Here is a 14,441-nt window from a genome sequence, read left to right as displayed (position 1 = left end):
GACACGTCAGTGAGGAAATTGTTTTCAGAGCATTTTAACAGATGAATGTGGGTGATGACATCCCATGGGATAGCTCCCCAGATTGAAGTAAAATGAAAATGAAGAATCAAGATACCTGTATTGATATCTTTCTGCTTCCTGTAGTCACACTATGCACAGCTGCATCTCATCCCTACCACTTTCATGACTTTTAAGATGGGTTGAATCTTCAAACTGTGAGCCAACAAAGAACTTCTTTCTTTAAGTTGCTTTTGTCTGGCACTTTTAAGAATGGAAATCAGAAATCATTATGATAAGTGAATCAAGTCAAATTCAGAAAGACAATTCCACCCCTCCTTTCTCCTCTCCCCATCTCCATCCTTAGTACATCACTTTAAGTCATGAAACTGGAAAGCAGAACATGAGAGGAGACGATGAGATCTTGACAGAGGTGGGGCCAACAATGCAATATATGGGAAGTTAAATGGAAGAGAGGGCTGCCTGAGAGGTTGAGATGTAGAAGGGAAGGAGGGAGTGACAAGCAAGGAGAACACAGGCAGGTATTGGGGAGGGCCATGGGTGGAGACTGGCAAATAGAAGAAACTACAATGAGAGCTACATATGAAATCTTCTGGTTAAAAACCCATTGATTGGTATGCTAAATGAACTTAAATATGCTAATAAACCAGTGATTTTGGCATATAGGTTTTATTTCTCTTTTTTTTCTTGTCCAAGCTGGAACACAACTAAGAAATAAGCATATCAAAAAGATTGGATGTATGGAAAATTATTTAAAATAATTTTAAATGATATTTATAAATACATTAAATATATTTTATCAAAATGAGTTGAACTGAAAAATGGGTGCATTTTCTGATAATATTGAAATGTTCTGAAATATTCACTTAGATGAAATGTATGTAGAACTTAGAGCAGTAGATATAAGATAACGACATCTAAAGAAGGAACTAGGTTTGCCTAAATGTGAGCATATTTGTGAGAGGTGGACATTGGCCTTGGAATCACAATGGAGTCCTGAACTACATCAGAATTTGCATTTGCATCCTCTCCTTTGAATTTCACCAGTATTGAAGAAAATAAGAATTCCAGTTTTATGTAACTCCTTTACAGTTTTTGAAGACTAACACTGTAGACAGAACACTTTTGCTAGTACTTTCAGTCTCATGGTAGCGGCTCTTTTTACAGGGTTTCTCTGTGCTGTTTTGGTGCCCGTCCTGGATCTCGCTCTGGAGACCAGGTTGGCCTAGAACTCACAGAGATCCGCCTGGCTCTGCCTCCCAAGTGCTGGGATTAAAGAAGTGCGCCACCACCGCCCTCTTGACTAGGTTTCCATCAGTTTCTTTCTTTCTCTCCACTTCTTCAGGGAGTTGCCGGGGTGGCTTGTTGGCCTCTGTGTTTAACCTGTCTCACACACTCCAGATCTTCATCTGTTATTCTCAGTTATCTTCTGAGTTGTCACGGTCACATTTCAATTCTTTTGTTTTTAATGATCTGCCACTTTCTACTTGTGTTTCTTTTGTACTCATTTAGTTTTAGTTTTTTTTTTTTTTTAATTTCTAAGAATATTTAATTATCCACTTCTCTTTCATTGATTTCCTTACATGCTTTCCCAAATAATAACTGTTCTGTACAAATAATCATGTAATTAGAATTTCTCAAATAAGTCCACATTCTGCCTTGGGCTATTCTCCAATAAATTTAGTTTTTCTTTGAAACAGCTCATGACTCCCAACATTGTTTTTGTGGATTTCCCCTGAATTATTTTCCTTTCCCAGTGGTGCTACATTCTGAGGAAGTCTTTTAATTCCTCAAAGCCATTGGTCAGTTGTCCCTTGCATCAGGGAAAGCAGTTCTCTTCCCTGAACCAAAGTCATTTTACAGAAAGGGTACAATATGGACTCCTTAGCCTCATTTTCAAAGCAGAGTTTACTATTGCAATAGTCTTTTGACTGAGTCATTAACTATAACTTCTGATTTTGCTCCTATTTTCACACTTTACTCATGAAAAGCCATGGTTTGGTGTGCTGTGGGATGTCATTCTGTATGCTATGAGTATGTGTTGTTATGATTGGTTGATAAATAAAATGCTGATTGGCAAGTAGCCAGGCAGGAAGTACAGGTGGGTCAAGCAGACAAGGAGAATGCTGGAAAGAGGAAGACTGAGTGGGGAGTCACCAGCCAGCCACAGAGGAAGCAAGATGTCAAGTCAGAACTGAAAGAAGGTACCAAGCCACGTGGCTAAACATAGATAAGAATTATGGGCTAATTTAAGTGTAAGAGCTAGTCAGTAATAAGCCTGAGCTAATGGCCAATCAGTTATAATTGATATAAGCTTCTGTCTGTTTACCTGGGGGACACAAGTGGGAAAGATTTGTCCTGACAGCTGGCCGGCTGGGACACAGAAAACTTCCAACTATATTGGTGGACTTATCAGAAATAATCTCAGTTTTAGTTCATCTTTTAAGTTCAATACTATTTTGGATGTAAATCTAAGTATATTGGTAATGAATGTGGAACTGTTAACAAAATACCCTGCTCCTGAGAGATTAAGATAAGTTATGTATTTCCTTTGAGATCATCTCTTAGGTTGAGACATATATTGCTTTTCTCTCTGCCATAATACATTGTTGGTAATTTATGCTATAATTTTGATGTCTATGTTGTTACCTCTTTTAAAATGCTTTATTTATTTATCCTTCTTTATCCCATACCACACTATCCCAAGGCCATTGACAATTTCCTAAGAACTACATGTTGAATATTTTATTTATCAAGTTGGACCTCTGAATCTTCAGAAATAATTGTCATCTTTGAATACTAACCCCTACTTCTGAGCACTCTTCATTTTTTCTGTAATTGGAACTTATCTTATGATCCTTCTCTTTGGAACCCACACACTGGGAAAATAGCTGTGTATCAATATGCCCTGATGATCTCAACTGGCTTCAGTTCTAAGGTGCTGTGGGATATTCTGCATGTTAAGTGTGTTGCTCTGATTGATTAATAAATAAAACACTGATTGGCCAATAGCCAGGCAGGACAAGGAGAGAGGAGAATTCTGGGAAGTGGAAGGCTGAGTTGGAGAGATGCTGCCAGCTGCCTACATGACAAGCGAGATGTAAGGTAACAGTAAGCCACGTGGCAACTTATAGACAAATATAAATGGGTTAATTTAAGATACAAGAACAGTTAGCAAGCAGCCTGCCATGGCCATACAGTTTATAAGTAATATAAGTCTCTATGTGTTTACTTGGTTGGGTCTGAGTGGCTGCAGGACTGGTGGTTAAGAGAGATTTGTCCTGACTGTGGGTCAGGCAGGACCAGGAAAACTATAGCCATACTAAGGACATAATTTTCTTCTGAGTATGCACATTCACTGAGGCTCCATATATTTAAGGAACTTGGAACTGAACATATCTCTCTCATTTGTTTTTCTTTTGCTGGGCACTATTTCTTGATAAGTGAGAATATTTTTAGGCCCCTTAATTCAAGCCATATCTGTCTTTGGCTTCCATACAAAGAAACAAAGACAAACAGACAGACAGACAGACAGACACACACACACACACATATATGGAGAGAGACAGAAAGAGAGAGACAGAGACACAGAGAGAAGCAGACTAACAGAGGTACATAAACATGAAGTAAATTATATTTACCAATGCATATTTTATTTCACAAATACCTCTTTTGTTTGAATTTTATTAGTTATGTGATAATTTTGTACAATATATTATGATCATCTTTAACTTCCCTCTCTCAGTTTCTCCCAGATCTGTCTCTACTCCCATATTCATCCAACTTTGTGTCTTCTTTAATTTTTAAAACCTGTTGAGTCCAAGTGGTGCTTCACATGTAGGCTTGGATGTGCAGACTTGTATTGGAGCTTGATCAACCCGTACAGGGGCCACATCCTTAAAGAAAACTGAATCTCCATCTATGAGAAAACATCAGTTATCAGGACCTCCTAAGCTATGTGTGAGAAGAAATCCTCTCACCAAGCTGGGATGTAGTCAAGACTGAGCTTGGCCATGCCTCTCTGCAATGATGGGGTCTTATCCCTCTGGAACCCAAAGACCAAATAAACTCTTCTATACATTGTTTTATCATGGTGTTCTGTTGCAGTAATAAAAAAGTAACCAAGACAAGAGTATTTTTTTCCATGTAATAGATGATCCAAACCAGTGTCATGTTTGAACTAATTTCTTCTGTGGCCAAAATCTTCATCAAGAACTACAATGACAATCAGCTTACTCAATTTAACCATAAACGTGACTATAAAGATGCAATCATTTCCCAGGAGAGCAGAGAGGTTGCACAGATGAATTCACAGTAGTTGTTGCAACACCATGCACAAAATCTGTGCAAGCTCAAACTTGAGAAAATCCAAATTTGGAGAGGGAGTTAGGCATGAAGTCCCATCCTTCTCTAAGAACTATTGTTAACTGATTGCTACTGGAAGAGGGATGGTCAAAGCTCTTTAAGGGTGCGTGTAAGCTCTGGCAAAAGGCCATATAGCCAAGAAAATATGAGCAGTGAAAATTGGACCTGTTAGGTTAAAAATAAAAAAAGGCATAAAACTGGATGAGTAGAAAAGTTGGGATGGATGTGAGATGAGTAGGGGTGGGGATTGCATATGATTAAAATTCACTGTATTAAATTCTCAAATAGCTAATAAGAAAAGAAAATAAATAAATCACGTAAGCATGAAGATCTATTTACAGTTTCCAGTCAGTTCATGCCACACACCACGGTTTTAATGCTCAGAGTTGTAGGTGAAGTTTTTCTGGTCCCACCTGGCTCCCACAGTCCTGCAGTTCCGCAGCCTTTTGGACCCAAATAAACACACTCAGGCTTATATTATTTTAAAACTGTGGCCATGGCAGTCTTCTTGCTAGCTAGCTCCTTTATCTTAATCTATTTCTATAAATCTATACTTTGACACATGGCTTGTAGCTTCCCAAGATGTATCTTTACATCTTGCTTCTCCCAGGAGTGGTTAGCAGCATCTCCTCTCTCTGGCTGTCTCCTTCCTCTCTCTCTAGTAAAAATATCCCACCTAACCTTATTCTGCCTCACCATTGGCCAAACACCTTTATTTATCAATCAATCAGAGCAACACATATTCACAGCATACAGAACAACATCACCCATCATTTCCCCTTTACTTTCTATTCAAAAGGAGGGTTTTACCTTCAACATAGTAAAATTAAATATAATGAAACAGTTATCAAGCAAGAATTATAGTTATAAATATGTAGTCTATTTGTATTTGGCAAGATTAAAGAAGATAGCCTATCTATCCTATATTTGTGAGTCTAAACTTTCATATCTACCTTACCTCTTATCTTAACCAAGGAAAACCATAATTATAACTATCTAGTCTTCAACTACATCAAAGACCTCAGAAGTATACAATATTATCTAAGTAAACATGAAGAGCATTGTAAGCAACTTTCAGAAATCTAGAATGTCAGAGACAGCTGGCTGCCTGGACAGTCATCCAAAGCTCTTCTGCAACACTGGGGTGTCCATTTTTCAGCCTACAGGCCTAGAGTCTCTCAGTTGCTTCTCTGTGTGTCCCGTAGAATGTCTGGCAGTTTCTTCTGTGAAGCAGGAACCTAAAGGATCATCTCATCTTGCAAATTTCAGTGGTCACCTTCCTGTGGGTCCTGCATGTCCAGTTGATACAACATTTTATCAAGCAGTCAACACCAGGGCACTTTTGTGCCCAGTGGCTAACTTTTGCCACAAAGAATGCAAATTCCATAATGAGTTTGTTCAATGCCAATTATCTTCTCTGAAGTAGATTGGTGTTGCCAGGAGCAGACATGTCTCAATGTCCAGAAAGTCAAAGTTTTTAAAACATTTTAAATGCCATATTCTGTAGGTCTTTGAAGTGTTTAAAGATTACCTACCTGACTGCATTATATCTATGTATACCTAGAAAACGTAACATGACTACAAGTTTGATTATCATAGATGATTAAATATTAATCTGTATTTCTCAGCTATACACTACACTCTCATATGAGTTGCACAAACAAAATACTTTAAACAAGAGTAGAAATATACATATGGTATAACAAAATTAACTTTAAATTTGTATCAATAAACTAAAATCTATAGCAATGTAAAATATTTATCTTATTTTTCTATATCATATCTCCCTTTCTTATTTGAGAAAGAGATTGACTATGACCAATAATAATTTGTAACCAACAACCTAAACAAAGACAAACAACCACAATCCAGTTTTTGGTAATGTGGGCATAGTTTTCTAGGGTACTTCCTGCTGATAGATGGTGCTGTATTCTTATGGGGATACAAAGAAGATTTTAAGAGAGGAAGGAGAAAGGCAGAGGAGAGGAGCCGCTGACAGCCACTGCCAGGAGAAGCAAGATGTAAAGTACCAGTAAGCCACGAGCCACATGGCAAAGTGTAGATTTGTAGAAATGGATTAATTTAAGTGTAAGCGCTAGTGAGTATTAAGCCTGAGCAAATGGCCGAGCAGTTAGAAGCAATATTAAGGCTCTGTGTGATTATTTTATAAAAGGCTGTGGGACTGTGGGCCTTGGGAGCCAGGCGGGACCAGAAAAATTTCAGCTAAACAGAGTTGTTTCTAGGATGTGTTTAAGTGAATATCCTGTGATTTATCAGAAAGTGAATGTGAAAATACTTTACCTAATGCAAGTAACATTGACCATTTATAGAAAGATCTTAACATAAAGTCCATAAAGTAAGTAATAATTCTGACTAATATTTTCAGTCCCTTAGACGATACCAGAAAGAACTTATAAAAAGACAACAATTGAAATACAGTTAAGAAAAGTATTCCAATGAAAGCATGTGCACAGCATGGTAGTTACCTAATAGAAGGTTTTTTGTTCTTTTTGGATTTTTTTTTGTTTTTTGTTTTTTGAGACAGGGTTTCTCTATGTAGCTTTGTGCTTTTCCTGGAACTCACTCTAGACCAGGCTGGCCTTGAACTCACAGAGATCCACCTGGCTCTGCCTCCCGAGTGCTGGGATTAAAGGCGTGTGCCACCACTGCCCAGCAGATTTTTTAACTAATAAGAAATACTGAAGATATATTAAAAACTTAACCATTTTAGTTGATTAAGATTACCATTAACTGTTCCTTCCTTAATATGGATATGATTAAGAGCAGAAAATTTTTTGAATTGAATATTTTCCAAATTCACAAACATAGCATTATGACTCTAATTTTAGCGTTATTAAGAATTTTAGTTTTGAAAGGACAAAGTTGTAAAAAACTAAACTATCATGCTTATTATTGTAGGCATGATATATGTGATATACATGTTTATAATATACATATTATTCTCACTTATTTGGGCCAAGCTAGGTCCAAACCAAGCCTTTGCAGATTCTAGGCAAGTCTTCTCCATTGAGCTGCTGCATCCCAGACTCATAGACTCAATTTGAAAAGGCTTTATTCTGTGCTCTAAATCAATATTTGATTAACCTAATCTCTGAGAGTCCTGGTAATTGCAGAACAGTTTCCATGATGTAAAACTGAAAATCAACATTGTAACTGCCTAAGTGTCATAACTACTCAATAATTTCATTTCTGGAGACCTCTGAATATTGGATAAGAGCAATTGGTAGTTGTAAACTGAAAGAGGAAATCCCCCTTTAAGTAGTCACAATCATATCTTCAACTACATTCATGAATTCTTTGAATATTTAATATTTTATGTTTCTCTTGCTGCTTCAGTGAATTCAAGGATTCAGCTATATGAATAAAAATTCCATATATCTAATAGACAAATTTCTGTGTGATGGTGAAAAAAATATGGTTGGTGGCATGAAGACAAACAACATCATGCTCTTTGATTAATGAGGGTAGTGCTTCTAAAAGGCAATGTGGTTAAATATTCTCCAAAGGTATGTATATATGTATGTATGTGTGTATGTATGATATTCTTGAATACATATTATATGTATTGTAGAATCTGCCTCTGATACTAGAAAATTTAAGATTTTTAGCAAAGGCATGCAAAAGTAATTTGAATAAGATCATAAGTATACTTACTTTATGTGTACAATTATGAAGTTGAGCGCAAGTTGTCAGCCCTGCGATTTCAGTGATTTTCTTGACCTAGAATGGAGAAAACTCAGATTAATTGCCTATTAGAGTTTCTTTTTCTCTATTGAAAATGGAGTCTTTATAAAAGAAAATAAGTCTCACAATTCTTTGCCTCACAAAATTAATTGCAGTGTACATTCAAAAAATCTTAAAGTCTTAATGTCATTATGAAACATTTTTGACAGACTTTCACTGCACTGTAGGGTGATCCTTTTCATCCATTTTACATGAAATGACTTGGTTAAGCAGAAAAACATGAAGAGAGTTTTGACACCTCATGCCCAATTCTGTTCACCAAATTCCATAATCCTGTCCTTTGCTCAGTTTGATTTTTCTTTATTGAATTTTGCTTTCTGTGATGTTCTCATTTCTCTTATTAGAATAAATCAAATTGTTCTTGCACATACAACATCTTCCCTCCGGGAAAGCAAAGTTCTCTTTCCCAAGAGGAAAAAAAAAAGAGTAAAGAAATCTCCTTAGGGAAGATTACTCAGCCACTGTTATTTTCCATTTCCAATTTCCTTTTTCACTTTATGGAGGAAGTTTGACTCATTCCCCAATGGCAAACTCTCCTTCTCCCTGCGATATAAGTGGGATGAAGACAGGTCATCAATAATAGGCAACTCCTAATGTAAAGTGTAGAAGCTGAGGATTGATATGACATGTCATATATGACAGGTCAGAAGAAATACTCTTAGGTTATTACCTGAGCTTGCAGCTACTGCCTTTTGAAATCACAAAACTATCTCACTGAATGGAGAATTATTTAGGAAATTCTATCAGAGCATTTAAGTGACATGCAGGTGAGGTTTCCTTGGTGATTATGCTAGAACTAGTGAGGATCTGTCCCCGCAAGGATATGGAAGCCGAGCATCTCATCTGTGGAACTTTATTGTGTTTATTTCCTCACATGGAGGAAAAACCTTAAGGTGCCCAACCACAGAAAATGGATTTTTGTTCTTTACAAACTGCTGTTTCAATCTCAACATAGAGATTTGCATGCACGTATTTGTTGTTGTTGTTTCAAAAATTGCTCAAACGCTGTCTAACTTTTTCACAATCATTCTAAAAATGAACAAAAGTGCTCATTCTGATCTAATTATAACAAGCAACAGAAAACATAATGAATTGTGGATTTAAATACCTTCTTTTTCTCTCGTGTGTGTTTTCTAACCTCACATCTTAAATTCTCTTCAGGTCACCCTGTCAGCATCAGCTTTGTGGCCTGGATTTAGTTGAATCAATCCTAATTGCAATTCTGCACAGGTCTGGTCCTCCGTGGAGATTGCAGATGAATGACAGTGCAGTGGCAGGAAAGATAAATATGCTGGCAAATAAGATCCTGGCTCTCCACAGAGGATGGAATAAATTACTTTACCAATAGAGTGGAGGTAATATGTTGGAGAAAGAAAGTGAAATCGAAGCCAGCTTAATACAAGGTTTGTGGAAGTTTAAAATGAAGCATTTTAAACTTAAGTAAAATACTGATGGTGACTCTTTCTATTTAAAACACATCTCATTGCTCTGTCCCATGAAATTTAATGGCATGCACTAATTCTGTTTATGCAGATGACAGCTTGAACAGTTCTAATTCATATGGCATCCTTGGATAGCTGAAAGCCTGGTGGTACTGTGGTGCAGCATATTGATTAGTCATTTGATAAATACGCAGAATGGCACTCCGAGCTTTAGGTGCTTCATGCAAAATGTATTCAAATGACCTTGATTAATTAGAGTGCATAGCTGCAAGGCAGTTCCTTATGAATAAGAAGTAGTTTGTCAGTCCAGAGATTTGTGTAAACTAATGAAAGACCATCACGCACAGATACTTTAAATCAAGGGAGTAGACTTAGAATATACCATCAAGAAAAACCAATTTCATTTCCATGTGAGAAGAATCACCTTTTTGTTATAAAATTTGTCCAAAAGTTTTATACTTACAATGTATTTCACAGATTTTATATTAGATCCTGGATAATATATAAACATGTTTTTTATTAGGATTAAATAATTGACCAAGATTTTAAAAGCAATCCTACTTTTTAAATACTTTTATTATACTAAAAATGAATTCTACTTAGTGTTTACTTACCTCATAATATTTCATGGTTATATTATGTATAAAGCTTCAAAATATTTTTCCAGTCCTACATGACATGTCTTTATTGGAACCAATATGGATTTTTAGATGCATTACAATTATATACTGAAAAAAATACCCCAATTATGTTTTATGAAAAAAAGTTTATGTTTTCATGGAACTAACATATAAAATGTTTGCCAGATATAAGTAGAATTATCCAAGTATTTATAGATATAATATTTCAAAAATTTCTGGAATGACTGTTTTGCTTGGATATGTACTTCTATGACAAGATTATATAAGTTAATAGAAGGATATTACATTCAACTTTCTCAATTCACCCTTGGCCCATATAATCCTATCTCTTTTTTTTAATAGAAGCTTCTGGAAGCAAAGTAAGGAGGAACTGTGATATGAAGTGTCTGCTTAAATATTCAAGATCTCTTTTAGTCCCATGATAATCATTCCTAATAGCTCTGGATGTATACTGTGCTCCTACAGGATGCTGATGAGAGATGGTGAACATAACTTATCTATTGTCAGCATTTCAGTGCATTGTCCACAAATGAGAAATCTGCAGGCATGCTTTAATATGGGGCGAATTTTTTACCATTCGAAGAGAAGGTATGAATTATATTCTTCAATAACTTAACTCAAAGTCAATATCTATTTGTTTGTTTGTTTTTTATTTTCAAATGTCAGCGACTTTTGGTGATGCACTCAGATAATCTCTAAGTCAATTTAGGTTATGTCAAATACAACTTTCTCTCACTCTCTAAAATCACACTTCTCACGTAGTTGTTTAACAACTTCAAAGAGCTGGCAGAGATGATTTCAATTAGGTTTTCATTGTGAAAGGTATGATTTTGAAAGAATAGATTTCTAAAAAGAATTTTAAAAACTCGTGAGGAAAAGTCTTATAAGAAGCAGATATTCTGTCTTTCAAGTTCAATGCCTATAATTATTGAATATTTTAAATCTAGAGGAAACCTAAAACCTTAGCAAGTCTTGAATCTTTGATAGCATATGATTTTGAGTTTAAGAATATAATTTAGAAGACATGCTATTACTTCAAAACTTAAATGTTTATGCATATAGATATGCACATATATACAATGTCTTATATCAATTTAAGAATTTGAAAAGTAGACAATAATATTAATATTAACAATATTAGGGTGAACATCATTGAGCTCTAAGGAAAATGAAGTTAAAAAATTTCATCAAAATGGATGAACATGAAGTGTATAATATTAAGAATCTGCATTTTTCTCTTTCAGTTGCCAAATCTTACAAATGATATATGTATATATTTCAACAACCGTACATGTGGGTATAATATAATGTGAAGAAAAAAGAAGAAAGCCTAAATATAAGGAATGAGAAAGGAAAAGATGAAGGAGATGGCATGACATATTAAAGAGGATATAGGGCTACTTGGTTGTTTTGTTGTTATAATTTTGTCATGTTTTTTTTGTTTTTGTGATGAATAAGTTCATAAAATATATTCAGTAATGAAAGCATAAAATTCATTGTGACACTCTACAGCTTCTGTCCTGAGTGCCTATTCATTCTAACTTTTTTTGTTTGTTTTTTTGTTTTTTGTTTTTTGCTTTTTTGAGACAGGGTTTGTCTGTGTAGCTTTGCGCCTTTCCTGGAACTCACTTGGTAGCCCAGGCTGGCCTCGAACTCACAGAGATCCGCCTGACTCTGCCTCCCGAGTGCTGGGATTAAAGGCGTGCGCCACCACCGCCCGGCTCATTCTAACTTAATAGAAGTTAATTGAGTTGAATAGAATTGGGTCTTAATTTTGGTGTGACATTTTTATTCATTTGTAATTTTGTTAATGAAGTTTATAAAAGTATTAATTTCAGTTTTCATACCCACGTCCTCTATCATGTTTGTAACTTTAGCCTGGAAGAAATGTATTGTGGAGTCTTCTCCCAGTTTCATTCTGTGGCTGTGATAAAATGCCCTGCCAAAGGCAACTCAGGAGAGAAAGGATTTCTGTTCACTCTTCCATGTTACAGTCCATTTTGGGGATGAATTCACGGCGACACAGGCTTGAGACGGTCAGGCATACTGCATCCGAAGTGAAGAAACACAGAGAAATGGATTAATGCACGCATAGCAGTGCTCAGCTCTCTTCCTCCTTGTGTGTACAGTCCAGGACTGCCTTGGAAATGATGCTACTTACAGCCAGGGATTCCTTCCATCTCAACCAACTTGATTAAAATAACCTCCCACCCACATGCCCACAGGCCACCTGGATCTAGACAGTTTTTCAATGACTGTGTCTTCACAGGGGATTCAAGGTTGTATCAAACTGACAAATAAAACTAAATATTACTGGCTAAACCTACTTCCATAAAAAAAAAAAATGGGAAATTTGTGACCACCACAGAACTGAAATTTTAAGAAATCTAATACATAGTGGAGATAATGGGTCTGTAGTGATTTGAAAGAAAATGACCCCCAAAGGGAGCGGCACTATTAGGGCGTGTGGCCTTGTGGAGTAGGTGTGGTCTTTTTGGAGGAAGTGTGTCACTATGGAGGTGGGCTTTGAGGTTTCATATATGCTCAAGACTCTGCCCAGTGTCTGAGACCACTTCCTGTTACCTCTGAGACAAGATGTAAGGACTCTCAACTCCAACACCACGTTTTCATGCAAACTGTCATGGCTCACTCTGATGATAATGGACTAAACCTGAGAAACTCTAAGCCACCCCAATTAAATGCTTTCCTTTATAAGAGTTGCTCTTCACAGCAATGAAACCCTAACTAATGCAGGGTCTTACAAAGAAATTATGTTAAACTGAGGATAAAAGTTATTCAGTAGCTATGTTATGTAAAGAACAGATTAGGGGGGAGGTCCGATTTGAAATAGTCTGCAAGAAGCTCTCATACGGCAGTCTTCAAACTTTCCCAAGTCTAAACTACCGAAGTAAGAAGAAAGATCTTGGCACAATTGTGATTGTACGAAATGTTTATCTGTGGGTTATCGAGTACAATATCAGACACTTGTTAGATCTCATAAATCCTCATAATTAGGATGATTTCTTGGGTATTACATGTGCAACTTGTCTTCCTCCTGAAAGAGGCAGCACCGACTCTCTGACAATAATAAACTGTTCCAATAGCTTTCTTTCCTTTTAAACTCAGAGGCTGAAAATCATACTTGTGACTTTCTATCCCCAACTGGCATCCAGAGGTTGAATTCCTAAGTCTTGGGAAAAAAGTAACTGTAGTAGCTGACAGTTTCTCTGAGCAAAGGAGGATTCCTGGAAACACATGAACTATGAACCAATGGCTGAGGGGAGGATCAGGCCCTCTGAATGGGTGAGACAGTTGATTGGCTTGATCTGTTTGGGAGGCATCCAGGCAGTGGGACCGGGTCCTGTGCTCAGTGCATGAGTTGGCTGTTTGAAACCTGGGGCCTATGCAGGATCGCTTGGCTCGGCCTGGGAGGAGGGGACTGGACCTACCTGGACTGAGTCTACCAGGTTGATCTCAGTCCTTGGGGGAGGCTTTGCCCTGGAGGAGGTGGGAATGGGGGGTGGGCTGGGGGGAAGGGGAGGGGGCAGGAGGGGGGAGAACAAGGGAATCCGTGGCTGATATGTAGAACTGAATGGTATTGTAAAATAAAAAAATAAATAAATTTAAAAAAAAAAAGACACTCTGAACCAAAGGAGATTTGAGTGTTCCTCGCTGCAGGAAACCCAGGGAACTTAAATAGGTACTGGAAGAAGAAAAGTACAGAAGTAGGTTGGTCACACATAGAAACTTGCTTCTTTTAACTATGGTCATATCTTTTGGGCCACTGGGACAGGCTTGACTCCATGCAATTCGCTGAGATCCTACTATCTGTTTGAAGAAAATGTTTTCCAAGCTGAATTGTTTACATACTCATTTTGTCCGCAGTTAATTTCACACACAAAAAAATTCAGGTTTCAGACAATCTCATGAATAATTTCATTCAGTACTATTTCTCTTAATGACAGCAATATTATTCAAAGCATACAACCCTAAATCTTGGATGATGCTTTATTTTTCCTTCTGTCTGACCAACCCACTAAACTCCAGTATAATCAATCACAAAATCATCCATCATGATTTTCCCTTAGTCCTCTTGCATTTCCACTTTGCTCTTAATTCTTTCTTTTCTGACCATGTTATTTGTCATCTCTGACTGAGACTATGATTGCACCTGTAATTTGTTTCCATGACTTCAGTCTCAGCACTTCCC

The 14,441-nt window shown here is 36.8% G+C and overlaps 1 long non-coding RNA gene across 2 annotated transcripts; it reads right to left on the bottom strand.

The window, feature by feature from the left end:
• Positions 1-130: 130 nt before the first annotated feature.
• On the bottom strand, positions 131-9,348 carry LOC128110466 (uncharacterized). 2 transcript variants are annotated; one of them, XR_008218212.1, is made up of 3 exons: positions 9,257-9,348; positions 8,059-8,124; positions 131-261 (listed from the first exon to the last, which is right to left on the bottom strand). It is a non-coding gene; the product is annotated as an uncharacterized LOC128110466 (long non-coding RNA). The 2 variants fall into 2 exon arrangements; XR_008218211.1 differs by lacking the exon at positions 131-261 and adding an exon at positions 3,701-3,937.
• Positions 9,349-14,441: the final 5,093 nt, after the last annotated feature.

This window comes from Peromyscus californicus, unplaced genomic scaffold, assembly GCF_007827085.1.
Source record: "Peromyscus californicus insignis strain IS unplaced genomic scaffold, ASM782708v3 Scaffold_15__1_contigs__length_86483966, whole genome shotgun sequence".
NCBI lineage: Eukaryota > Metazoa > Chordata > Mammalia > Rodentia > Cricetidae > Peromyscus > Peromyscus californicus.
This window is presented reverse-complemented; position numbering and strand designations above follow the sequence as displayed.